The 18,105-nt window shown below is 45.1% G+C and overlaps 1 pseudogene; it reads left to right on the top strand.

Annotated features, from left to right (window-relative positions):
• On the top strand, window positions 1-17,843 carry LOC144610244 (inositol 1,4,5-trisphosphate receptor-interacting protein-like; annotated as a pseudogene).
• Window positions 17,844-18,105: the final 262 nt, after the last annotated feature.

Genomic DNA, 18,105 nt, shown 5'->3' with positions numbered 1-18,105 from the left:
ATGTGGGGGCAGCTGATGCACCGGCGACGCGGATTCATTGACTTTCAGCCTGTGGGGGAGCCACCGATGACAGCCGCGCTGTTGACGCGTCGAGGTGAGGACACAGGCGCTCCTGCAGGCAGTTGCCCGGGATCCCCCAGCTGCTTGACGGCCAGTGGCATCACAGTACAGTACAGAACTTTATTGTCATTCGGTACCGAGGTACCGAACGAAATTACAGGACACACGACCCCAACACAAACATCCATCACAGTGACTCCAAACACCCCCTCACTGTGATGGAGGCAACAAAACTTCCACTCTCTTCCCCCCCACGCCCACGGACAGGCAGCTCGACCCCTACCGAGGCGACCGACACGCACAGCCCCCGCAAGGGGATGGAAGGCCCCGCGGCCGAGCCACACCGGGCGATGGAAGGCCCCGCGGCCGAGCCGCACCGGGCACTGAAACGTCCCGCGGCCGAGCCGCACCGAGCGCTGAAACGTCCTGCGGCCGTACCGGGCGATGGAAGGCCCCGCGGCCGAGCTGCACCGGGCACTGTTAGGTCCCGCGGCCGAGCTGCGCCGGCGATGTTCAGTCCAGCGGCCGAGCCGCGCCGGGCGATGGAAGGCCCCACGGGCGATGGAAGGCCCCGCGGCCGAGCCGCGCCCCGGGGAAGAGACCTAAAAAAAGAAAGGTTTCCCCCACCCCACCCCACCCCACCCCCCACGGCATTGTCGTGGGTCAGCGGTGTGAGTGCAGGCAGTTGCCCAGGATTCCCCATGCTGTCCCTAGGTTTTCGCAGATGCATTTGGAAGCATGTAATTGTAAATTAAGATAAGGCATTTGAAGATAGTTTTGTTTAACCAATTTATTTACCAGTACATTTGACAGGTAGATTGGAGGCGACAGTTTGATGGTCAGGTAAGCGTGGGAATTTCGCGATGATTCTGAAGACAGCGTAATCTCTTAGCCTGGTGCTAGTTTCATGAAAAAAGTAACTTGCATCGACCTGACTCGGCATTGTCGTGGTCATTGTCGAAGGGTAAAAGAAAATTTCGGCGATCTGGTACGACTTTGACAGTCGCCGGCAGTCGCTTTAAAAATCGCGTAACTGGGACAGGCCCTTAAGTAAGCATGCAGGTACAGAAGGCAGTGAAGAAATCTAATGCTATGTCGGCCTTCATTGCGAGAGGATTTGAGTTCAGGAGCAAGGAGGTCCTACTGCAGTTGTACAGGGTCCTGGTGAGACCGCACCTGGAGTATTGTGTGCAATTTTTGGTCTAATGTGAGGAAGGACATTATTGCTATTGAACGAGTGCAGTGTAGGTCAATTCCCGGGATGATGACAGAATGGGCCGACTGGGCATCATCGTGAGGACCATGCCCAGTCCGCCCATACACTGGAATTTTGAAGGATGAGAGGGGATATTAGGGAAACATATACAATTCTTAAAGATTTGGGCAGGCTAGATGCACAAAAAATATTCCCCATGTTGGTGGTCCAAAACGAGGGGTCACAGTTTAAGAATAAGTGATAGGCCATTTGGGACTGAGATGAGGAAAAACATTTTCACCCGGAGTTGTAAATCTGTGGAATTCTCTGCCACAGTGGAGGCCAATTTACTGGGTTTTCAAGAGAGAGTTAGAAACAAAGAAACATAAAAAATAGGTGCAGGAGGAGGCCATACGGCCCTTCGAGCCAGCACCGCCATTCATTGTGATCATGACTGATCATCCACAATCAGTAACCTGTGCCCAACTTCTCCCCAGCTCCCTTGATTCCACTAGCCCCCAGAACTCTATCTAACTCTCTTAAATTCATCCAGTGATTTGGCCTCCACTGCCCTCAGTGGCAGAGAATTTCACAAGTTCACAACTCTCTGGATGAAAATATTCTTCTCACCTCAGTATTAAATGACCTCCCATTTATTCTAAGACTGTGGCCCCTGGTTCTGGACTCCCCCAACATTGGGAACATTTTTCCTGCATCTAGTTTGTCCAGTCCTTTTATAATTTGATATGTCTCTATAAGTTTCCCCTCTCATCCTTCTAAACTCCAATGAATACAACCCTAGTCTTTTCAATGTTTCCTCATATGACAGTCCCGCCATCCCAGGGATCAATCTCGTGAACCTACGCTGCACTGCCTCAATTACAAGGGTATCCTTCCTCAAATTAGGAGATGGGAGAATATTATTTTATGCATGATATTATTTGCTAGTATTTTATACATTAGACATTGTTACGGCATTATTTTATACATTGTTGTTTAAGGTTTGTAACTGCTTAGGCATTAGGCGCCTCTTTGTAACTAATTAAGGCGCTCTAGACATTCCGTACCCTTGACACATCTCTGTAACATAACACTCCTTTGTATAACACTCCTTTGCAGCTTGTACCTTTGCTTTAGCCTTGATGATAAGGGTAGCAGAATCCGAAGGGATGCGGACATTCATCAATGAGTAGGATTTAATGGTGGCAAGAGAAGAGATAAGGAAAAACATAGGCCTTGGGGGGGATGGATGGATGTGAGGAATGAACTAGCAGGAAATAAGGGAGGCGAAATATGAAGGGATGTGAGCATTGAGATAAGGATATATTACTAAATGGGATTTAATGTTGGCGGGACAAACAGGTACTACAAAGCAATGAAGGACTGAAGAAAGGGAGTGTGGGAGAAAGGGAGTATGGGTATGAGGTAATGCAAAGGAGATAAGGTTTAGAATAACCCTATAAAAATAGGCTGCCCGGTGTACTAAGTGGGCAGTCAGATGGTTGACATCCTGATTGTTCCAGCCGTTGTTTGCAAATAAAGGCTTTTAACTTCTTGAAGAATTCTCCGTGTCATCTGCTTCATTTTGAACACCGGTAACCACGACAAAATTGGCGTAGTCGGCAGGATCGGAAAGAGGCCCGTTCGATAACGGACGACAAGCTAAAGGCGCTTCCAAGCCCATCAGGGGCTCCCCGGTTCAACAGGTAAAGGGTGGCCACCCGCAAAAAAGGTAGGCGGTTTTCCGCTTTATTTGGACTAATGACCTGTTGAAAACGGGGACCACTGGTGGCACAGGAGTGCCCAGGCGGTCCAAGGGCCTCTCCGATCCAAAGAATCTGTCTAAACTATTCTAAAAAGAGACCCGGAGGATTGCTCAAGAAGGCTGCGCAGTGGGGTAAGTAGAAAATAGATAAGTTAAGAAAGTAGATTTAGTTGAGTAAGAGTTTGTGACGTCACGAAGACCTCGTGGATACCGCCCTAAGAGGATAGGGGACTGAATAGACGAGGCATCCTGTGGATACCGCTCTAGTTAGCTAGGGATCTCTGGTTGGCTAGGGGTCTGTACGGGCAGGATAAAGCGTCCTGTGGATACCGCTCTAGTTGGCTAGGGATCTCTGGTTAGCTACGGGTCTGTACGGGCAGGATAAAGCGTCCTGTGGATACCGCCCTAGTTAACTAGGGATCACTCTGGTTAGCTAGGGGTCTGTACGGGCAGGATCAAAAAACCTTGTGGATACCGCCCTAAGAGGATAGGGGACTGAATAGACAAGGCGACCTGTGGATACCGCTCTAGTTAACCGGGGATTACTCTGGTCGGCTAGGGGTCTGTACGGGCAGGATCAAAAAAAAAATTTAAAAATTGGAATAATTGGATAACATAAAAAATAAAAATTGCAAAATATTAAAGGAATATAGTAGAACTGTAGAAAATAGAAATAGCGTAATAGGTACCATAGTGACTATAGAGACGGAACGGAGTGAAAACAAGGACTGCATTTAAACTGACTGACCAAGTGCACTAACATAACATAAGACGAGTACAATGAATAAAATAACTGCAGTTGAACTACTAAGTAAGAAATTCCCCATATCCAAAGAGGATATTAAAAAACACGCTGAGAAATGGGAAAAAAGGACGAAAAAATTGGTTACGAAATGGCCCACGGAATGATATAAATATGATATAAATTTTGATATGTATTTTGATATATTTATATTTTGATATAAATATGTGTGATGAAATGGAAGTGTTAATTAAGAACTATAAGTCAGAGAGTGGTGAAGGTGTGGAATTCTCTGCCTCAGAATGCAGTGGAGGCCAGTTCGTTGGATGCTTTCAAGAGAGAGCTGGATAGAGCTCTTAAGGATAGCGGAGTGAGGGGGTATGGCGAGAAGGCAGGATCGGGGTACTGATTGAGAGTGATCAGCCATGATCGCATTGAACGGCGGTGTTGGCTCGAAGGGCTGAATGGCCTACTCCTGCACCTATTGTCTATTGTCTATTGTCTAAGCCTAAGGATAAATCAGAAACCCGAGTAACGAAAAAGGAAAAAGAACTAGACGTGCTTAAATTGTTTAGAATAGAAGGAGAAAGGCTGAGGAAAGCATACCAGGAAAAGAATACCACCCCAAACAAGAGTGAAAAAACCCGAAAAACAGCATAAAAATCAGGAGCATCGGTGGAAAAAATCAACTCTGTACCCCAGCCTAAGGGACCCTGGGTATCCCCCTCCCTATTCCAGCCAGGACGGAATAAAGCAGTGCCCTTTGGTGGAAGGGATAGTGGAGATAGAGGGATAAGTCGAAGTTTGGAGGAATGGGCAAGACATAAAGGAATATAGACAGAGAAGGGGGCAGCGAGAAAAGGAAAGGATGAAGCAAGAAGCACGGGAACTAGAAGCAGACATTAAAAGGTTGCAGGTCCTCAGGGATCTCAGGGACAGAAAGATTTGTGAGATCCGTCAGGCAGCAAATAAGGAGTATGAGGGAGACTGCAGCGCAGAAACACAGGCATATAATCAGCAGGCATCAGAGAGAGGGCAAGACTGTGAGAATTAAGCAGAATTGGAAAGTGATGGGGAAAGAACAAGGGAGTGTAGAAGGGAAATAGAGGCATCCATAAAGCGCTTAGAGATAGAGATAAGGGAGATGGAAAAATATATGGAAAGAAAAAGAAAGGAAAGCCAGGGGTACGCCCAGGAAGGAATGAGGTGGGAAAGCATACAGGTAGAACCACAACAAGAGATGGCAAGCGAGAGACAGGAGCTGAAGGGTGGAATGATGCCATTACTTATGAAAAAGGCAGGACAAACCCAGTATATTCCTTGGGTGACCCGAGACCTAGAGGGGCTGAAAAACACCTTGCCCAACATATATAACGGGGCAGGAAAATGGATTAGGGCCTTTGAGGAGGAGACTACAGGATGATTATTGGCTATGGGAGATTTGAAGGCACTACTGGTGAAGGTAATAGGAACCACGAAATTAGCAGAACTATTTGAAATGGCTGGGATAAAAAACGCAGCAAATAACCCGATGATTGATGGCACGCCATTTGATCGAGTCAGGCAGAGGGTATGGCAGGCCCTCAGAGACTGTTACCCACTCAAAGTGGACCTAAAGACATTGAAAGGAGACCCGCTGGGGGACACAGAGAACCCAACGGCTTATCTGGAGGATCAACTGAAAAAGTGGAGACTTGAAACCGAACAAAACATAGACGGTAACGAGTTAATGACCGCTTTGTTTCGGACCGCTATAGTGGACGCAATGTCTCCTCGAGTTAAGTCCAGACTGGAGGAGGTTCAGGGACCACCTGGTTCATGCAGTCGACAAATGTCGTAAGGAGAGACAAAAAAATGGTGAACCAACAAGAAGAGGTGCAGAGAAAGTTGATGCAAATGCAACTAGAAGAACTAAAAAAGAAAGAGCAAGAAAAAGGAAAGAAAATGCTGGCAGTAACTGCAGACCTGGCTGAAACAGCAGAAGTGAACGATACACTGATGCAGAGTGAGTCCTATGACAGAGCCAGGCAGAGGCCAGAGAATCCCATGCCAATAATAAATGTCTTTGGGGGAGCTTCTCCTCAAATGTCCTATCAGGGGCAAATCAGATCAGGGAATCAGCCCCGACAGGATTGGGGCCCTCAAGGGGGAGCACAAGGAAGGGGAAGAGGAAGGCCAGTAGGCAGACAGGTAGTTGATAGAATATGTTGGGGATGTACCGGAGGCAGGGTACTTTTCAGTGATTGATCTCTGCTCAGCATTCTTTAGCGTGCCGTTAGTTTTTGTTTGCGTTTACTTACAGGGGCATTCAATATACTTATACTAGGATGCCGCAGGAATTTAAACACTCGCCTCATGTTTTCAATCAGGTACTGAAGGCAGATTTGGAAGGTGTATCCCTACATAGTATGTTAATACAGTATGTGGATGATTTGTTGGTCTGCTCTGAAAGTGAGGAGCAATGTGAGCAAGACACCATGACTCTTTTAGAAAGGCTGGCAGACGGAGGCCATAAAGTGTCCAGGAAGAAGTTGCAGTTTTGTAAGCAACAGGTGGAATATTTAGGACGGTTGATCTCCAAGGGAGTAAAAGCTATAGCACCAGATCAAATTGAGGCAATAATTAAAGCTCCCAAGCCTCAGACAGTAAAGCAAATGATGACATTTTTGGAAATGTCTGGATATAGCTCAGACTGGATTGGAGAATATGCTGAAATTGTGATGCCATTGAGAAAAATACTGAAGGAAGCGGGACACACAAATTTGAGGAATGTTTTACAATGGAATGAGGAGGCGGAGACAGCTTTTAACACCATTAAGCGAGAGTTACAGTCAGCCCCAGCCCTGGCCCTGCCAAATTATGAGAGAATCTTTCACTTGTACGTTTCAAACAGGCAGGAGGGCTACGCTGCAGCAGTACTGATGCAGGAAACAGGCATAGGTAAAGCTAAGCAGCCTGTAGCATACTACAGTACAAAATTGGACGAGGTGGCGCAGGGTTACCCACCCTGTTATCAGGGACTGGCTGCATTGCACTATGCGTACAACAAAGCCTCATCTATAACCATGGGCTATCTTGTAACTATATATACACACCATAAAGTAGTAGAGCTGTTGGAGAAGGGGAAGTTTGTATTAACACCGGCTAGAATAATAGCATTTCAAATGCTGTTGACATTCCCAGACATTACAATACAAAGATGCACCACAAGTAACATAGCTGATTATGTTCCGCTTGACTATGAGGGGGAACCCCATGATTGTGTTGGGGAAACAATGTTTTTTCTAAATTAAGGACGGACTTACAATCAGAACCACTGAATGATGAGGACAAGAAAGTTTTGTTTGTGGATGGTTCATGCTATAGGGATTATGATGGCAATCATGCAGGATTTGCAGTAGTGCAGCAGGACCAATCAGGTTTTCAAACAATCAGATTAGAAGCTTGCCCACAACCTTGCTCAGCCCAGTTAGCAGAGATTAAGGCTTTAACAACAGCGTGTGAAATGATGGAGGGTGAGAAAGCTGACATTTACACAGATTCAGCATATGCACATGGGGTCTGTCACCTGTTTGGGGCAGTATGGAAGCAGCGTGGCTTCAAGAAAAGCAATGGGGACCCCATACAGCATTTTCAGCAAATTTCGGACCTAATAAAGGCACTGACTAAACCTAAGGCACTAGCTATCGTTAAATGCCAGGCACATAAAAAGGGAAATGACATGATCACAAAGGGCAATCATGCCGCAGACGAAGCAGCCAGAAAAGCATCTGGATGCCAATCAGCCATTATTGCCCCTCAGGTAAATTTGAACCTGCAACCCACACAGGAGGATATAGTTGCGATGCAAGGTAGGGCTACTTTAACTGAACAAACAATATGGAGACAGAGGGGAGCCAAACAGAATGTAGAGGGCCTGTGGAATACGGACAAAGGTTTACTGGTAGCACCTACACCTCTGCTAACCATTCTCATCTCAGAAGCGCATGGGCTAGACCACTGTGCAAGGGGGGAGGTGTTAAGGAAGATAAAGAGAGATGGATTTTGGTCACCCTATCTACAGGCTTCAGTAGATTACATTTTGTCACAATGTGAGATATGTGCTCAAAACAATGTTAGAAAGGGAATAGCAACACCTATAGGACATATACCTGTGCTCGAAGGACCATTTAGACACCTGGTTATTGACTATGTAGACATGTTGAAAAAAGTAAGAGGGAAAAGGTATATGCTGGTAGTAATTGATAGATTTAGCAGATGGGTGGAGGCAGTACCATCTAAGGATTTAGGTGCAGGAACTGTAGTCAAGTTTCTGACAAACGAGGTCATCCCACGATTCGGCATACCAACCGAAATCAGTTCCGACAATGGAGCGGCTTTTATTAAAAAACAGTTAAGTTGGTGCTGCAAGCCCTGAGAGTGAAACAAAGATTTGGGTGTGTATACCACCCTCAATCTCAGGGCATGGTAGAAAGAGTTAATGGAACGTTGAAGGCTAAATTGAACAAGATTTGCACAAATACAAAGTTAAATTGGATTGATGCCCTGCCATTGGCATTAATGAGCTGTCACATGCAAACTAATCGAATAACTCATTTAACACCACACGAGATGCTCACTGGCAGATCCATGCCGATGCCCAAATGGAGAGGTCCTTACAAGGGACCAAGTTTGGAGCAATTAGAGGTAGAACTTAAACAATACATGCAACAGTTAACTATGATACACAAGTCTATTTACACACAGGAAAAGCAAAAGGAGCCAGAGGCAGACCAGGGAGAAGGACCTATTAAACCCGGAGATCAGGTCTATGTGCGAGCCTTTCGACGAAGGTGGAATGAGCCGAGAAGGGAAGGACCGTTCACAGTAACTAAGGCCTCACCGACTGCTGTTCAGGTAGAGGGCCGGTCCACGTGGTACCATCTCAATCATTGTACAAGGACTGTCCCACAGGCACAACCTGTGAATGACCTCGAGGTAAACGGGAAAGAGAACGAAAATACAGGAGAAGAAGTAAGCGAGCGTGAGAACGAAAATACAGGAGAAGGATCAGGCATTGACCAGATCATAAAGGAAGTCTTTGGGGGCATTAGTGACTCTGAGGTTGTTGAAGATGAGGTTGTGGGCGTCTGTCCTCCTCGCGACAATGTGGACAGGGGCGACGGGGTGGGGGACAATAGTGCTTCTCCCGAATCAGATCTGGGAGCCCTCGATTTCACAGCTTTGGACTGGGTGGAACCAGACTGGTCCTAATACTACCCTGCTAGAGTTAGGGGAACAGAGGCGGGTTCGAAGGAACGTTGAGGATAGGGATGGCGATGACTCACATAACTTAGTCGCATGGCGCACAGCAACCACTAATGATTGGTATAAGTGGGCACAGTATACGGCACACACTATGCAACGATCACAATGTATCGTATGGGCCAAAGCCAAGGAACAAATACTGGCTATACCAGACCCTCACAATTATACGCATTGATCAAGATTAGACTCTTCAGAGGTTAAACAGAATGCAGGTTACGGGCACCAACTCTTTGGCTGGCTAGAAAACATTCTAGGCGGATGGGGGTCGTGGCTGGTTAAAATCGGGGTGACTATCGGAATCACCCTGCTTATAATTGCTATTGTGCTGTGTTGTGTTTTTCCATGTATTAAATCTCTTCTAGTGAAAGCCACTGCGAATCAGCTGCCGTTGCTCCAGGATACGGGCAAATTTCACCTCCAAGAGAAACAGATCTCTCCGATAGAATACTATACTGATGAGCAATTTACTCTGGAAGATTACTAAGAACGTAGTTGTAAGGGAAGCTGGGTCTTTTTTCCTACCCTAGACATATGGGGGTAGGTTTTTGGCTGAGTGACCCAGGATGTTAGCATGTTGGAAGAAGAACACTGACAAACTGCACGTTCTTTATAAAATCCTAAGTTGGGGGGCTAATGGTTGAGAGTGGATTTATGATTTGAGTTAACAGCATGTGCGTTTTTTGGTTTTCTTTTTCTGTGAGACCGTGTAGGTCTCAAAGGGGGGAATATGGGAGAATATTATTTTATGCATGATATTATTTGCTAGTATTTTATACATTAGACATTGTTACGGCATTATTTTATACATTGTTGTTTAAGGTTTGTAACTGCTTAGGCATTAGGCGCCTCTTTGTAACTAATTAAGGCGCTCTAGACATTCCGTACCCTTGACACATCTCTGTAACATAACACTCCTTTGTATAACACTCCTTTGCAGCTTGTACCTTTGCTTTAGCCTTGATGATAAGGGTAGCAGAATCCGAAGGGATGCGGACATTCATCAATGAGTAGGATTTAACGGTGGCAAGAGAAGAGATAAGGAAAAACATAGGCCTTGGGGGGGATGGATGGATGTGAGGGATGAACTAGCAGGAAATAAGGGAGGCGAAATATGAAGGGATGTGAGCATTGAGATAAGGATATATTACTAAATGGGATTTAATGTTGGCGGGACAAACAGGTACTACAAAGCAATGAAGGACTGAAGAAAGGGAGTGTGGGAGAAAGGGAGTATGGGTATGAGGTAATGCAAAGGAGATAAGGTTTAGAATAACCCTATAAAAATAGGCTGCCCGGTGTACTAAGTGGGCAGTCAGATGGTTGACATCCTGATTGTTCCAGCCGTTGTTTGCAAATAAAGGCTTTTAACTTCTTGAAGAATTCTCCGTGTCATCTGCTTCATTTTGAACACCGGTAACCACGACAATATGTCTCTATAAGTTTCCCCTTTCATCCTTCTAAACTCCAATGAAACAAGCCTAGTCTTTTCAATGTTTCCTCATATGACAGTCCCGCCATCCCAGGGATCAATCTCGTGAACCTACGCTGCACTGCCTCAATTACAAGGGTATCCTTCCTCAAATTAGGAGACCAAAACTGTACATAATGCTCCAGATGTGGTATTACCAGGGCCCTATACAACTGCAGAAGAATCTTTTTACTCCCAAACTGAAATCCTCTCATTATGAAGGCCAACATGCCATTAGCTTTCTTCACTGCCTGCTATACCTGCACGGCAACTTTCAGTGACTGGTGTACAAGGACACCCAAGTCTTGCTGCACGTCCCCCTTACCTAACCTGACACCATTGAGAGAATAATCCACCTCCTTGTTTTTGCTGCCAAGCGGCTCCTTTACCTCGAGTTCTCTTATCAAATCTGGTTCATTGGACAACACTAAATCCAGAATTGCCCTTTCTCTGGTAGGCTCCAGCACAAGCTGCTCTAAGAATCCATCTTGAAGGCACTCTACAAACTATCTTTCTTGGGGCCCAGAACCAACATGATTTTCCCAGTCTACCTGCATATTGAAATCCCCCATCACCACAGTGGCATTACCCTTGTTACATGCCAGCTTTAACTCCTGCTGTAACTTACACCCTACATCCGGGCTACTATTTGGGGGTCTGTAGACAACTCCAATTAGTGTCTTCTTACCTTTATCAGAAACACGGACCTGGGAGGCACCACTTTCATAAATTTCAATGCTGAGAACTATTTTGCAATTGAGGCTAACCTCTTAGCATAACCTCTTTGTACTTTCATCCCCTGTTAATAAAACCAAGATTCACCAAAGCTTTTTTGAAACAAATTTTAATACATAGACACATGGGTTTATATCACTACACAAATGCCATTTATTTCTGCTTCTCTTCCAAAGTCTCTGTGTTCAGGAGAGATTTGATTATGAATTTCGAGATAATGTTTCGGCCAATATTTATTTCAACCAGACAAATTGGAGAGAAAAATGTCACATTCTTAACTTGATAAGATCAGAACCATGTTAGATGGTGAGGTAGCAGAATGGAGACACAGGACACTGCAGAAGCTGCAACTTTGAGCAAAATATAAAATACAGGAAGACCTCACCAGGTCAGGCAGCATCTGTGGAAGCAATGGTGAGGTATCTTTTTCCCAGGGAAATAATTATTGTTCAAGAATTAGTCGTGGCTATTACTGAGCTGGGATTGAATTCACCACGTGTGAGGAGAATATGCAATGTTTATCAGTCCGAGTGGCTTCCTTGACTTGTTTTGATGGCCTATGGTGGGATCAGAGAGGAATGTTCCACATTTCACCTTCTCTAATTGTTCTCCTTATTTGACCTTTCACTTTCTTCAAGTTACATAGCACTTGGATGAGTGAAAAATATACAGTGGAAAAATGCTCAAATGGATGTCTCAGGTGCTCATTTCATTTAATTGCTACTGTGACTTTATTCTGACTCATGGTCATTTGCAAACTACCAATGCCTGCCAATTGGCGTTAGTGTCTAGTATTTTTTGCTCATGTAAATGTAGGCTTTAATAGTCTGAGCTCACCATTATCCAATCATAAAACATTAGAAACTTGCGATATCATTGAGAATTTTCTAATTACTTTTCATTTTGGTTTAGTGATACAGCGTAGAAACAGGTCCTTCGGCCCACTGAGTCTGCACTGACCAGCAATCTCCGCAAATTAACACAACTATGGTCATTGTTTTGGGGGACTTTAACAAGGCCAACCTCAGTCGGGATCTCCCAGAGTACAGACTTCATGTTACCTGCCCCACCAGAGGGGAGAAGACACTTGATCACTGCTACACTTCAATCAAGAACGCATATCACTCTGTTCCTCGGGCGGCTCTGGGTCTCTCCGATCATTGTTTAGTTCACCTTATTCCGACCTACAGGCAGAAACTAAAATCTGCTAAACCTGTGGTCAGAACAATGAAGAGGTGGACGACCGAGGGCATTGAAAAACGACAGCCCTGCTTTGACTGCACTGATTGGAATGTGTTCAGGGAAGCAACCACAAGCCTCGATGAGTACACAGGCACTGTGACATCCTATGTCAGCTTTTGCCAGGACAGTTGCATTCCCACGAAGACCCGGATCTGGTTCAACAACAACAAGCCCTGGTTCACGGCAGAACTCAGACAGCTCCGCCAGTCAAACGTTGAGGCCTACAGGAGCTGGGATACAGACCTCTACAGGCAGGCCAAGTACAAGCTGAGAAGAGGAATCAGAGCTGTCAAGGAAAGATACTCTGAGAAGCTGTGTAGCAAGTTCTCAGCTAATGACCCTTCTTCAGTTTGGAAGGGCTTGCAAGAAATTACTAGCTACAAGAGGAAAGCTCAGCTGACCAACGACCTGAATGAGTTTTACTGCAGGTTCGAGAAACAGAAACACAATCCTGGGATCCCTCCCTCCCTCCCCCCCCCCCCCCCCCCCCCCATCATCACTTCACACGTACTCAGACTTACCCAAGTTTGCAAAGACTGGACCCTTCCCCACCCACTCCTCCCCAAACAGCAATTTACACCTACTCACAGACTGACTTAAGTTTGCAAAGACTGGCCCCTACCCCCCCCCCCCCCCCCAACCCCTCTGCAATCATCAATTTGCACATCCTCACAGACTGACTCCAGTTTAACAATAGAAATTGCGGAGGTGGAGAGGCTATTCAGGAAACAGAAAAGCCGGAAAACTCCAGGACCGGACAATGTTTCCCCCTCTACCCTCAAGCTCTGTGCCGAACAACTGGCACAGATCTACACAGACATTTTCAACCAGTCCCTGCAAACCTGCACTGTCCCTGCCTGCTTCAAGGGCTCCACTATTGTCCTTGTACCCAAAAAGACAAGGATCACTGGTCTTAATGACTACATGCCTGTGGCACTGACCTCTGAAGTCATGAAGACCTTTGAAAGACTTGTGCTGGCCCAGCTGAAAAACATCACAAACCCCCTGCTGGACCCACTGCAGTTTGCATATAGGGCCAATAGATCGGTGAATGACGCGGTCAACCTAGGCCTGCACTTCATCCTCCAGCACCGTGACCACAAGGGGACCTATGCCAGGATTCTGTTTGTGGACTTTAGCTCTGCGTTTAACACCATTGTGCCATAGCTACCACACTCAACTCTCCCAGTTGACTGTGCCTGAACCCCTCTGTCAGTGGATCATCAACTTCCTGACAGAGAGGAAGCAGCATGTGAGGCTGGGAAAGCACATCTCGGACCCGCAGACCCTCAGCATAGGAGCTCCGCAAGGCTGCGTACTCTCCCCTCTCCTTTACTCTCTCTACACCAACGACTGCACCTCCACAGACTCCTCTGTCAAGCTCCTCAAGTTTCCGGATGACACAGCCCTGATTGGACTGATCCAGGATGGGGAGGAATCTGCCTACAGAGGGGAAGCGACACAGCTGGCATCCTGTTCCATCGCAACAACCTAGAGCTCAATGCTCTCAAGACAGTGGAACTAATTGTAGATTTTCAAAGAGCTCCCCCTCCCCTCCCCCCACTCACCATCAACAACACCATAGTCACATCTGTGGAGTCATTTAAGTTCCTTGGAACCTTCATCTCCAGGGACCTTAAATGGGGGGCCACCATCGACTCCACAGTCAAAAAGGCCCAACAGAGGATGTACTTCCTGCGGCAACTGAAGAAACACAATCTGCCACAAGCAATGATGGTCCAGTTCTATACTGCTATCATTGAGTCCGTCCTCACCTTGTCCATCATGGTCTGGTTTGGCTCAGCCACCAAGCACGACATCCGGAGGCTACAACGGATCGTTCACACAGCTGAGAAGGTTGTTGGCTGCAACCTTCCCCCCATTGACGAACTGTACACTGCAAGGGCCAGGAAGTGAGCGGGCAAGATCATCTCTGACCCCTCTCACGCTGGCCACAAACTCTTTGAAGCACTTCCCTCTGGAAGGCGACTCCGGACTGTCAAAGCAGCCACAGCCAGATATAAAAACAGCTTTTTTTCCACGAGTGGTAGTTCTACTCAATAACCAAAGTCTGTAGTTTCTTTTTTGCTCTAGTTTATTTTCACCCACGTTTAGACCGTAATGTTGTATCCTTATTGTTTTGATGTGTTCATGCTTTATTCTTAATTGTTAACTGTATGTTTGTCTTCTCATTTGTGAGCGGAGCACCAAGGCACATTCCTTGGAAATGCACATACTTGGCCAATAAACTTATTCATTCATTCAACCTTACACATGCTAGGGACAATTTAACATTTATACCAGATTTACATTTCTAAACTAAACCAAGCCAGTTAACCTACAAACCTGTCGGTCTTTAGAGGACGGGAGGAAACCGAAGATCTCGGAGAAAATCCACACAGGTCACGGGGAGAACATAGATCTCCATACGGACAGCACCAGTAGTCAGGATTGAACACGGGTCTCTGACGTTGTAAGGCAGTAACTACCGCTGTGCCACCATGCCGCCCTTAATGGATGAGGCCATGATTTCTAACTATTTCTAACAAGTCTCCTCACTGGTAATTCTTGTTCATATAAATATTGTGAATCCTGACTTCACTAATTGCCATCCACCTACCCATATCAGAAGCCAATTGTGGAGCAGGAAGTCACCTGCCGAAAATGTATGGATAATGATGGATGATGAAATATTCCAATATCTCAAAACAGCAGTCTCAGAGAGATGTAGTTTCCATTTGAATTGCACACACCTTCTGAATATCTGTTATCTGCTTGATGTTTTTATGATGACAATTGCGTTAAAACCTTTCAACGTGTGTTCTGATGATTACAGGGAGCTTGTACCATCCCTGCTTCCTGAGTGATGAAGTGGAGACATAAGAGGTCCAGAATAGAATTAAGGAGCACTAGCACCAGTACCAACAGCAGATAGAACAGGTCCAAAGGGAAATGGAGAAAAAAAAGTAACAATCAGCGGAATATAAAGATCCATTTATCTGCAGATAGCGAAGATTCACCAAGAATGAATTGGATCACCTATATAACGTTCAAAATGGTCATAATTCAGGTCTTGGGACTCTGGAGAGGTGACATTTTGCTACATAATCCCCAGGACAATGATAATGAGGAAGTAATGCGAGATGAAATTCCTCAAAGACCTGACAACAACATTTTGAATACCCCTGATCTTAATGTCCTGGATCAGTTCTACAACATCTGCATTAAAATGGGAGCCAAGAACCACTTGAGACCTGTGAATTTGCAGAATGTTTTGTGGACAGTCGTTTAGAAGCCAGTCGGAATCTTTGTCCGTGGAGCTCAGAGCTGATCCTTGAAGAATGTGTGGGCATTGGGAGTCAGTTCGAAAAATGGAGCTGCAAGATACCATCCGTATATGATATTTTGGTTCCAATTTTTCTCCAGGGTGGTTATTGTTTTAAACCAGAGATCTGTTTCTATGACATCCCACGGGAGAAACAGAGTTTGAGAAGGATTCTCATGGTTACAGCAAATAACGCTGACCTGGCCTGCAAATGTGAAACCACAGAACCTGAAGGGGACATTCTTTGTCTTATTCACAGCAAAGGATTTGAACCTGATGTTCATTCCAATGGTTTTGCTTCTATCATGGATTCCAAGTGGTTTTTGGATTATAAGAAGGTAGTGAAATGGTTCAGGGTTTTATTTGCCAAATCATGGAACAAAATTTGGCATCGATATGATTTTGAACTGACCTTCTGTAATATTACTGGTTGCTGTGGTTTAAAAGTACAATATCAGTCAGGATGAAATATTCACATCAAAGTCTTTCCTGCTGTGAGGCTGAAGGGTTCCGATGTCCACCTTGTACCTCGTTTTTCCAATTACCCCAAGAATAGTACAGTGCCCACTACCTACTGGCACGTTTCCTGTGCTGTCTGTGAGTACAGGTTTCTCAAAATTATGACCAAGAATATCCCCAAAAGCTGTCCCCTGAAAAGCCTTTAAATACTGATCATTCTGACTGAAAAACTGTGCCATTCACCAGACCAGCGATGTGTTCGTGGCTCCTCTCTCTTTAAGACTGTCCTGATGCATTCGCTATTAAGTCAGCCATATTCAAACTGGCACAAATATCACCTGGGACATCAGCTCAGAGATGTGTTAAAAAATCTTGGGAAATGCTTGGATGAGAAATCCCTCCACAGATTTATGATTGGAAATCAAACATTTCCTCAGCAAATTGGAATTCCAGAATTGCTTCTAAAAGTAGAGCCTATAAACCTCTTCCATACATTTGTAACAGAAAATGACTCTCACTGTCAGGCACTCATGGAACATCAGAAAATATTAAGGGACATGGGACCGCTGATGATGTATGTATGAAAAATAATACAGCAGCTGAGAGAAAGCTGGCTTTGCTCCCAGTAGACTCGAGGAACTGAAAATGTTGGTTCATGAAACTTTGCTCCCAGATTTGGAGCAGAATTATTTAACCTATCTAATATTTACATTATCATTAACAGTAACATTAATAGACTTTAAATATTAAAACTGATCTTTTAGAATAAAATTGAAATTTTCCCCCCAAAAAACTCCAAATATATTTTTAGGGTCCACACATGCACTGGCGTAGTTTTCAATAATGTTCACACCTATTCTTAATCAATACACTCATGCCACTCATGTGGCCGCCTCGGATTATATTCCTTCCCTTGTTTGATGGGTGTCCCACCGGACTCTGACTGTCAATACTCGACAGCAGAAGGACCTTAGACTGTGGACCCCCTCCCACAGAGACTTGGCATCAGCTGCATCAAGCTTCAGAACTCCAACTAGCTTGGGCAGACCAAAGAGCATCTTTCATCCCGTTGATGGTCTTCCAACAATACAACGTCCATCCGGGAACATCAAGGTATTGTTGGGAACAGCCTGTAAATCAGAAAGTGCTCTGTTACGGAGCTGTTTGGGGTGAATCGTTACAATGACCCATTCATCATTCTCCAGACCCTCTTTGCAAATCTACACTTTCGAAAATGGTGGGCCAATGTCTCCTGTCTATAGCAGTGGTCTGTCAGCAACATACATTATTAGAAAGTCTCCAAAAGACAATTTGAGATTGTTTCTTAGAGCATCTAGTAGTTGAGCAATTCTGGATTCGAATGATCTGGGTTTGATTTGGGAGGTTAACCTCAAGGAACAGCTAGGGGGTAGTGACCATGATATGGTAAAATTCAACCTGCAATTTGAGAGGGAGAAGATGAAATCAGATGTATCGGCAATACAGTTGAGCAAAGGGGACAACGGAAGCATGAGGGAGGAGCTGGCTAAAGTTCATTTGAAATAGACCTCAGCAAGAATGACGGCAGGAACTTCTGGGAATAATTTGGAAGACACAGGATCTTTTCATTCCAAAGAGGAAGAAAGATTCTAGGGGGAGAATTATGCAACCATGGCTGACAAAGCTATTAAAAGGCAGCATAAAACTAAAAGAATAATATAACATTGCAAAGATTAGTGGGAAGCTAGTGTATAGGGAATTTTTTTTAAACAACAGAAGGAAAGTAAAAAGGCAATTCTTGGAGAAAAGATGAAATATAAAAGGAAGC

Source organism: Rhinoraja longicauda, chromosome 36 (genome assembly GCF_053455715.1).
Source record: "Rhinoraja longicauda isolate Sanriku21f chromosome 36, sRhiLon1.1, whole genome shotgun sequence".
Lineage (NCBI taxonomy): Eukaryota > Metazoa > Chordata > Chondrichthyes > Rajiformes > Arhynchobatidae > Rhinoraja > Rhinoraja longicauda.
Note: the sequence above shows the minus strand (reverse complement) of the source record. Positions and strands in the feature narration are given on the sequence as shown.